The following is a 10038-nucleotide window of genomic DNA, read 5'->3' as shown; positions in this document are numbered from 1 at the left end:
TGCTGACGTCAAATGACTGGCAAGCCTCGAAGTAAAGACAGAAATAAAAAAATCGCTGTAACACAACACCCTTCCGGCGCCTAGATGGCATGCCACCCGAAGGAAGCACGAGGGCTGGGATACTGCCAGGTTGCCCAAGCCTAGACAGAGGTAGTCGAGAGGCAGAGGTCGGGTTCGAACGACGGACCTTCCGGTCAGTAAATTCGCGCTCAGACCACTTGAGCCATCTCGCCCCCGGCTTAAAGGCAGGATAGACTGAAGTTGGGGAAAGACTAAGGGTGTAAGGCGACTCCATTGTTTTGAGGTGGACAGAAGTGGAGTTAGGTCCGAAAAGAGAGATGGTCAGTTTGGAGCTGGTTTTACAGAGGTGGATTGTGCTGTAGAAACGACAGTTAGTGAAGATGGCAAAATCTTGCTCTGGAAAACATCAGGCATGCTAGAAGCGGCATAAAACACAGTCCATGTCTTTCCGACGTGTTCAAGGCTGCAACGGGTCCCTGAGGAGGCGCAAAAGGGACCTTCCTCTGTGTCCAATTCAAGAGGTTGAGGTGAGGTGCACAAGTGTCACCCGAACATCAGGGATATCGATGTCACTGTTAACAGTGAGCCTCACTCTCGTATGAACAGAGTTTATTTAACTATATTTAACTATATATATATATATAACTATATTTAAAGAGTTAAAGTTAAAAGGGAGAGTGGATAAACACCGGACCTAGTGCTGGCCTACCAGATGCGTTCTGAGATGTCTACATCCCAATCAGATAGTCTGTGTAGAAACTGCTAGTACGAACGTTAACGATATCGATTATCCATCATTTCTTGCAGTCTCCAGCCAAGTGTATGGGGGTCAGAGGCCTCGTTGTGAAGGTTGACCTCACCAGAAAAAAAACTAAACTCTCAACAGTCCCTTTCATTTCTCAGTTGTCCACCTTGCGGTTTGCGCAATTCTGAGGGAGGCACGGAGAACAACACCCGTCGCAACAGACGGTGTTTTGACATGCGTAGCACAGACGAACCACCGTAGATGGTACTGGGTGTCACCTGCATACTCCAGGTTGACAAAGTTTTAACCAGCAGCGAGTTGAATAGCAGAAATTTGAAGACCCTAACACGCCCCCCTTATTAGTACACAAATGACGAAGCCGAACAAGAAGGAATAAAGTGAACATCCCTGTCAAACATCATTGTTGTCTCAGAACCACAGCTAGTACGGTTAGTGTCGGTGGATCCATAACGAGGTAATTAGAAAGCGATTGTTCGGTTGTACAACGGAGACTCCCATTGAAGAATGTGTCTAGCACTAGAGGCTGCGTTGGCTGGGCCATGCACTGCGCATGTCGAACTATCGATTTCCGAAGAGAACTGTTTTCCGTGCCGATTTCAGTGGCACTAGCAGAGAGGTGGCCCACCTTGAACCTGGAGGGAAATGGAATCTATTAAAGAAAGCAAAGAAAGCGTTCAGCTGCAGCACCCTTTCGGTGCCTAGCTGCCATGCCACCCGAAGGAAGCACGAGGGCTGGGATACTGCCAGGTTGCCCAAGCCTAGGCAGGGGAAGTCGAATGGCGGAGGTCGGATTCGACGGACGGACCTTCCGGTTAGTAAATTCGCGCTGACCATTTGGGCCACCTCGCCCAATGGAATCGATTAAGAAATACCTTTGCATTGTCAAAGTGACTCGCCTTGCAGAATGAGGTCTGTGTGGTCCTTCTTGTGCATGGCTGGAAACGATGTAAGATGTGGCTGGTAATCCGCGTCAACGGTGTTCTGTTGTCCTTTCTTATCCAGTGTCTGAGTGAGTGTCTGTACGTGTGGGCACCTCGGAATTGTTGAGAAAGGCCAAGACGAAGCCCCTTCCCACCCATTTTTGATCTTTTCTTCTCAATAAGGATTCTAAATAAATCATGGTTGTACGGCAGAAAAGTGTCAGTGTTGAACATTGATATTATATCATCGATGATTACCTCTTTGAAGGAACATTATAGAGAACTCTGCATACACCCCCAAAAAGCCAGAAGCATGTGAATATAGGGTGAGATGGCTCAGTGGTTACAGCGCGAATTTACTGACCGGAAGGTCCGCCATTCGAATCCGACCTCTGCCTCTCGACTTCCTCTGTCTAGGCTTGGGCAACCTGGAAATATCCTAGTTCTCGTGCTTTCTTCGGGTGGCACGGCATCTAAACACCGGAAGGGTGTTACAGCTGAACGATTATCCTTTTTGGTATCATGTGAATATAAGGACTGGATTAAGTTCACAAAATTCTGGAGTATCCCCTGTTGAACAAGTGAAGTCAGAAGCACTAACCAAATGACAAAACCAAATACACCCTTGAAGATAAGGAAAAGAGTGTGAAGATGTGGTTCACACAGCATCTACCTGGTGGACATCCTGTTAGATGCTAACTGTTCAGGGTTTTGCGTGCTACCGTAAGGAAACCAAGAATCATTGATTCCAGAATTTTTGCTGCAATAAAAGTCCCGTAGTCAAGTATGGCATCTGGTTGTTCACGGACGATATATATACAAAACAGTGGGGACGCCGAGAGAGCATGCAACGCAACAGTTTTATAGGAACAGGAATCTTGTTCAAGATGATGGCGAGCAGACAGCGAGGGCAGGCACGGCAACCTGATGTATGGAGGTAGTTTTGGATTCCAAATAACTGTACTACGCATACCTATTACAAGACAAAAACAACCCTGCATCTGAAATCGACAGAAGCATTAGTTTAAAAGCGCCTGATATCCCTGCCATCGAACTCGGCAGACACCCACCCAGCGTAGATTGCCGACGGTCTGACCCGATTTTTTGTAAACTGTCATGGTATATGCGTGTCAAGTCTAATCTCCCAGCACCATCCTAACAAATCCAGTGAGAATTTGATCTATTGATGATTCGAACTGGTTTACTGTCGTGGTAAATTGCAATTGCGCCAGAGGACGAACTCACGCCTCAACCGTCTCCGTGAGACAGGCCATCGGTCTGTCGTAATCCCAACCGTGGCACAGATCCGTGGCACTGTCTTAGGCATGTTAGCGCATGCATATGCGAATATATAAATACCAGTGTGGTAGACAGATCTCACTGCCATACAGGGTAACCTAAACCCATATGAAACTTATGTAGCTTGCAACTTCAAGCGCCTGGTTTTTTTCATTGCCAACATATCCTTGTATTGTCACATTGTTTTTCAGCTTTAGCTGCATTGGACCTTGTACAGTTTATGTATATCTGAAAAGGACCCACCTTAACACTCTGGACATTCGGGGGTGTTAAGCCTACATTGGTACCACCCGTATACAGGTGAAACTGACTGCTGGGTAGCACCAACTAGCCGTGTCTTACGTGCATCCTAATGGTGGTGCGGGACCCAGGCTACCTTTTGTATAGGCTAAGAGTTTCAACCGGTTGTGCATACACACGGCCTTAGAACTGTTCGCTCCTGTCCACCCTCAGGTGGCGTTCCATTCGGTTTACAACGGTTACAGCGCGCTCAGCAGGACGCACACGCGACTAAACGCTTATGCATGGCACTACCTACTGTCCGCAGAAGTTCGTCGACGTAGTGCGACGACATAACAACAACGTTAAACACTGATTTTGCCAGAAGTTCGTCGACGTAGTGCGACGACATAACAACAACGTTAAACACTGATACTTCTTTGCCGTACAACCATTATTTATTCGAAAGCCCCATTGAGAAGAAAAGAGTAAAAGTGAACGGGGAAGGAATCTAGTCTTGGCCGACCTGAGTCATTCCGAGGTGCCCACACGTAAATAGACTCACTAAGATATTCTGGGTATGAACTGACAATAGAACACCATTAACACTGACTACCAGCCATATCTTGCATCGTTTCCACCTATGCATAAGGGGTTACGCGGATCCAACTTTGGAAGGCACCGATAACACCCAGATTGTTTCTCCTTCAGCCATAACAGCCTTTCGGTATACTCTTTACGCTGTCCGAAGCAAGCACGAAGGCTGAGATACGTCCAGGATTCCTAAGCCTAAACGGGAGCAATCGACATTCAGAGGTTGTGTTACAACCACGGACTTTCAGGTTGATAAGTTCGCACCCTAAACACTAAAATATCCCTTGTCTAGGACTACCCAGACAGTTTACTGTTCAAAAATGCGTTAACCAAAAATACGAAGTCCATCTCTGAACGGCATTCGGGCGTTTGAGCTATTAGTAGTTGACTGCAAGTACTAAGAAATGTAAAACTCGGATAGAACACTGTCAACCTCTTCCGACACAGCACTAAGTAACAAGTCTCCAGTTCGTTTAGGTGTTCGAGCAAGTCGGGTACTTCCTTTCCCCACAGTTTTGGTCGCTGTCCACCCTTTCACTCCTGAGTGTGATTCTTTTGCTCACCCATTTACGAAACTGATCAAAAGTAGCACGAGTGGTGGCGTGCAGCTCTCACCTGAGAATGAAACAGCACTGTTCCTATGCCTCAGGTGGGAGCTCGTCACCGCTCTTTGAAAGGGAGGATGGTGGTAGCTGTTTGTAGTCTTACCGCTTTGTTTGGAGGTGAACGGCCCGAAACACCCGAAAACCAATTGGAGTAATCGGGTTTGTCGCGAACTAGCTACGGACCAAAGGGACCTATGCCCTGCTTGGTGAGACATGGACCAATCAGAAGACTGTAACCTAACCTTATGACCACTCCATATGTACCATTAGAGAAGGTATTCACATCAAGCTACCGCGTCTGTTGAAGTGCCATTGCATGGGAAGTGGTGAGCCGAAGACTCGAACTCTTCAAGAAGGCTCCTTTTTCCGCAGCGTTAGACACTGGCTTTGATTCACAGACTCGCATATACATTCACAGGATTGAGGCTTTCGCCTAAGTTCCCCGGTCGGTTTTGGTCTTGTCGTTCGGCGCCTACCATTCACCTGGAAAGTGTGAACGAAAAATCGTGTAGCATTGCTCTTTAAGTTCTTAGCCTATAACGAATTTTCCAATGGTGCTTTGAACTGTGTACTAGATGGAGCGTGGACAACAATCGGAGGAAAGTTATGCCACACAGCAAGTATCCGAAATGAGAAAATGCTTCGCTGTATTTAGTTGTGCGCTATGAGAATGAAAACCTTCTTACTATATCCTGTCGTGTGTTGGCTAATCCAGAAGTGGAAAAAATGTTGTCCAAACCTCGTTCACACAGAGCAAGTGCAATTATTAGGTCTCCCCGGAGTGGACGATAATCCAGGGGAGAGAGGTTTAGCACTGCGAGACGCCTTTCGAGCCCACGGATTTGGGGCCGGCGATCATTTTCTTAGCGGCTCCCTGGAAGCGCTCAGTCAGGGCGAAGAGTAGACAACTTGGTTGGCATATTCAAGGAGCGGTCTGACGTAGGCCCCAGAGTATTTGGGAGACCATGCGAGTAATACGGAAGGAGGTGCGCTGAATCATCCGTAGAATGGCAACTGCCTTTTGAGCAGATTTCTCATAGTGCTGTGAGAAGGACATGACTGAAGAGAGCCAAATACCCAAATCCTTCATGGTATCAATCCCCGCAATGTCTTCCGGTCAATTCTCACCATGCACGATAAAGTCATTCGCTGAATTCCCTCCGAGTGACACACGAACGCATTTTTCATCGTTCAGGGAAATTCAGTAGGCAGACTCGAAACCGAGCCATATGGAAATCCTACAGAGACCATCGGTGGTGTAGGATTGGTTGACCATACTTCACTCGCAATGTGCTGTTTGATATGAACGACCTAATCCGGAGTAGAATCTTCCCTTGAATCCCTTAAAACTTGAGTTTCTGGAGCAGCGGACCATGTGAAACTCGATCAAATGCTTTTGAGAAGTCGAAAATATTGCATAGAATACCAGTCCCCCGTTCTTTTCCTGAGTTCAGCTGTCAGGAACTATGAGCATGTTCGCCACACAACAGCAGCGGTTTGGGAGGGATCCGAGTTGAACATTGGATATGAAGTTCTTGGTACTAAGGCGATCCAGGCTGGCCAACTTCAGAATGCGTTCCATCATCTTGCATGGTATGCTAGTGAGGCCGGTAAGCTTGTAGATTCCGATCGATAGTCAGCCCCCGGTTTTGTGGATTAGAGTGATAATATATTCCTTGCAAAGAGATGAAAGTTTGTCTTCGCCGAGCGACTGTAGAATCACCAGGTGGAAATTCTTTGCCAGCGTGAACGACCTTTCCTTCAGTATCCCTGGATAGACCCAAAGCGCAGAGCGGGTTTAGCTTGTGCAAGAATTGACGAATATCCTCCTCTATGTAGAGCAATTTGGTTAAAGACCGCTGGTAGTTGCGCCTTGACAAGATTGGGTATGACTCGGTCACTGGGGCAGAATACAGACCTGCGGTGTTCTCCGTAGAGTTCGGACGCCACTGTTGTATCACTGGTAGACTATCCTCCCATGTTCCCCGAGGAGAACCCCGATGGCTTATGTCTGCGGCGATGCTCCGTGTACTTGGACAGCACTTTTTTTCGGGTGGGATCTAATAAGGTGGCTTATCTTTGTAGCCAATGTTGGCAGATCGCTGATTTACAGCAGCTATGCGTTTTACGAAGCAATAGCGCATCTTCCGTTCTCCTGTAGTTAACTTTAAAAATAACTGAGACCAGCTTCCCAGAGGACGCGGAAGCCTTTTCGTAGCTTGCGGTCCATCCACACAGTTCTCAAGAGATCTCCCTGAGGGCTACTTTACGAGTATCATCCAAACGATCCTCACGCAATGACAGTGAACCGGATTGAAAAGTTTGATTTTACCATCTATGTGAACGTGGTTTGATCAGTGACTCCGGGCAAAATTGTCCCTGACTTCCTCGTCAATCGCCGTCTTGGTGGTCATCACTGCCTCTAGCACCCAGCGGGTTTTATCTCTGAAAATTAGGTTCGGGATGAAATAGAGCATACATAAGTAAATCCGTTCTAGTTTGGTATTCCAACTTGTTAAGACTCAACACCGAACTGCCACACACCTGAAGGTCTCTGCAACTGAGCTCCCGGTTAGCCTCGTCACCTTGGACGTAGTAGGCCTGATGGTAGGCAGCATGGCAGACCCACGGGTACTCAGAATGTTTGCACATCTCCTGCGGACTGTATCACACCACTGACATCCGGTTGTGTAACTCTTCTCTTGCTTAAACCTTGACGCTATTCCCTGTTATCCTCACCGGAATGACATCCGTCGGCCAATACATATTTAATTTTTTTAAACCCTGAAAACAGTGGCTTGTGATCGGAACGTGGGGAAAGGACTAGGAAAACTACAGGGAGCCCCAGAATAATGCAGTTGGGAAACAGTTTGTCGTTACGGAAATTTGTAGGCAGTATAAAGTTGTCATTTCAAGTCGGCTGAGGTCAATCCGTTGCAATGCACCAGGGTCTGTGCTGCGCTATCTTGAACTCTGCACACGTCTCATACAACTGTTGCTGTACTTCAGGTGATTAAACACGACGCATAAGCTTACTGTGTTTGAGAAAATGGACTATACAAGGAGATTAAGGACGGTAAACTTGCTTTCGCCGGAGTATCGTTGATTACAGCGATTAGGAGAGGGCTGTAAGAGTAGATCCCAGTTACAAATTGAGGCCCTCAGCGACGAAACTGGCTTGCTCTTCGCAAGCACTGGGGATCATAAGGAGACTTATTATCCCACTGTCGTTAATTGAGTATAATATTTTAGCCTCAAAATAATGCCTGCACGTTGTACCAAGTGAAACCCGCGATACGCTCAATGAGTTCAGTAGGTTCTTCCTTGGTTAGGAATCTAGGAACTCGCATTTTGTTACAGTATATTGTAGCTACTAAACTCCGAATTGAACAGGCCTGGTAAGAGGAAAGACTAGATTTTACTCGCTCGTTTTCATGAGCAATTTGTTGGTGGTGGACGGCATGCGCCCCTTACTAGTAACTATTGTAACGATGGTAAATAGTACGGGGTATCAACGGGAAATCTTCCGGTTTTACGCTGAGCTTATTTGACTCGAAAGGAGGAGCAGGTATGTCATGTCCTCATTGAGGTGCTATCAGTTAGACACATTAGGTCGCCGAAACGGAGAAGACAAACAACCTCGAGAAAGTTATACTGCAAACAAGTGGATCGTTCCGTGGTACTAATTCAGAATATAATTCGGAATATAAAAAGAACTAACACTCCAATAGGATGTCAGTGAGAGGCTGAAATGTAGAAACAAGGTTGTAGTATACAAGACGAACAGTTAGTTAAATGGATTTGTTTGTTTGGAGGTAGTCCTCCCAACAAGGAATAATTTTTTGAATGAAGTGGTCAATCCCCACCCAGAAACTTTAATAAACAGATGTGTCACACTCGACCGGATGCCCATTCCAGGCAGGACTGGTTGTGATGGCGAGGTTTCTGAGCCACGGCACTGCCGTACTCAGTTTGATAGCACAACCGCAACTGATCCATTCCTCCTCCCAACCGGGCCCTCTTGTCTACTTGTTTCATTGACCCCAACCTCCACCATGACATTCATTCCAACCTGTTGGACTACTCGTTCGAATTCGACCACCTTTGTGTCTCCATCCAACCACCCCCCTGCACTTGACTTCCCTACAACAGTGCAACCAGTGAGTCAACTTGTTCTCTGATTGCACCATATTTTTGAGACCAAACTTGCCATGTTCTCCCAATTCGGATTATCCTCTCCACCTACACTTTTGCTCGTTCCTCTACCAGGCTGAAATGAATATCGCTGCTCAGTGAATTGCATACCCCAACCGAATCATCTCAAATTTGACGTCCGTCTCAGTGCTGTCCAAAAATTTAGTTCATATCAGCCGACTGAGTCTTTGAATTAGTTGGACCTCACGCCCATTGTTCCCTACAAGTAGCAAAAGAAACATTATTACTATTATTTAATCGAGTACTTTCCAGTGTTTATGACATTGTCCCCTTTTCACGCAATCCCCACTACTCGCATATCACCCTGTCATACCCCAGCCTGACTATAAACGCATGATCATGCCAGACGATATGCCACCCACAAGTTGGGAGTATACATTATTATTATCATTATTATTAAGTATTTGTTTCGTAATAGCTGTTCACCATGGCTAAGACGGTGCCTTGGGATAGAGTTGGGAGTTCGTCACAGCTTCTGAAGCGGGTGCATCATAGAACGATGAATGGCTTTCGGCGGGAGGACAACTTCGAAATTTCTCATTTGTACAGACGTCGTACTGTATAAACAGAAGGAACGCTAGTAATTGCAGTGAGATGAAAATTTTGAAGCATGTTTCGTCAATCTCCTGAAGTGAGGCCATACAAAACTGCCATATTCTAGTGGGGGTTGTATAAAATTTGAGTAGAGGGTAATGATGTGGGGCAAATGAGGTGGTTCACCTCCTCAATGCTTAGGGTAGCGAGGGTTATCACCACCGAAAGGCAAAGATGCTAAATGAACCTCACTCCCATATACGTGTGGTGATCGACATTTGAGTGGTGTACTATCACGGTCAGTATGTAGCATTGATGAGTGCCGGAGGAATGTATACAAGATGTTTCGAGGGTTCATGGGGAAAAGTCCGACCTGGCATACTACGTACAAAACTTAACGGCCGCTTCAGGGTACTTGGACAATTTGGCCGTCTGCAAGACGGAGCCTTACAACCTCATCAAAGAACGCTGAAAGAATCGCTATAAAATTTTAATGTCCTTGTGCTCAACACTGATTCATTACAAAAGCTGACTTCGAGGCCAAGGTGCGGTCACTGAATTCTTGAAATTATTGGGTTGCATTGGTAGCTGAACGCAAGCAAGATTAGGATCCTGGACCGCTCAACGGTTTTCAAGATCTTGTGCGGATCGTACGGTAAAAGATTGAATGCATTTGCCAAAAACGTTGTTTTCAACCGGTATATCAACAGGGAAATCCAATTGTTTAGAGCACAGAGTAAGCATTAAAGGCTATGCTGAAATTTCTGACGGAGTCATTTAGGAAGAATGGAGCCTAGATGAATTCCACTGATGACCCATCCCATTGGATTGCATGAGCTAGCCAGCCGGTTAGCCAGAGGAAAGA

Source organism: Opisthorchis viverrini (genome assembly GCF_000715545.1).
Source record: "Opisthorchis viverrini unplaced genomic scaffold opera_v5_203, whole genome shotgun sequence".
Taxonomy (NCBI): Eukaryota; Metazoa; Platyhelminthes; class Trematoda; order Opisthorchiida; family Opisthorchiidae; genus Opisthorchis; species Opisthorchis viverrini.
This window is presented reverse-complemented; position numbering follows the sequence as displayed.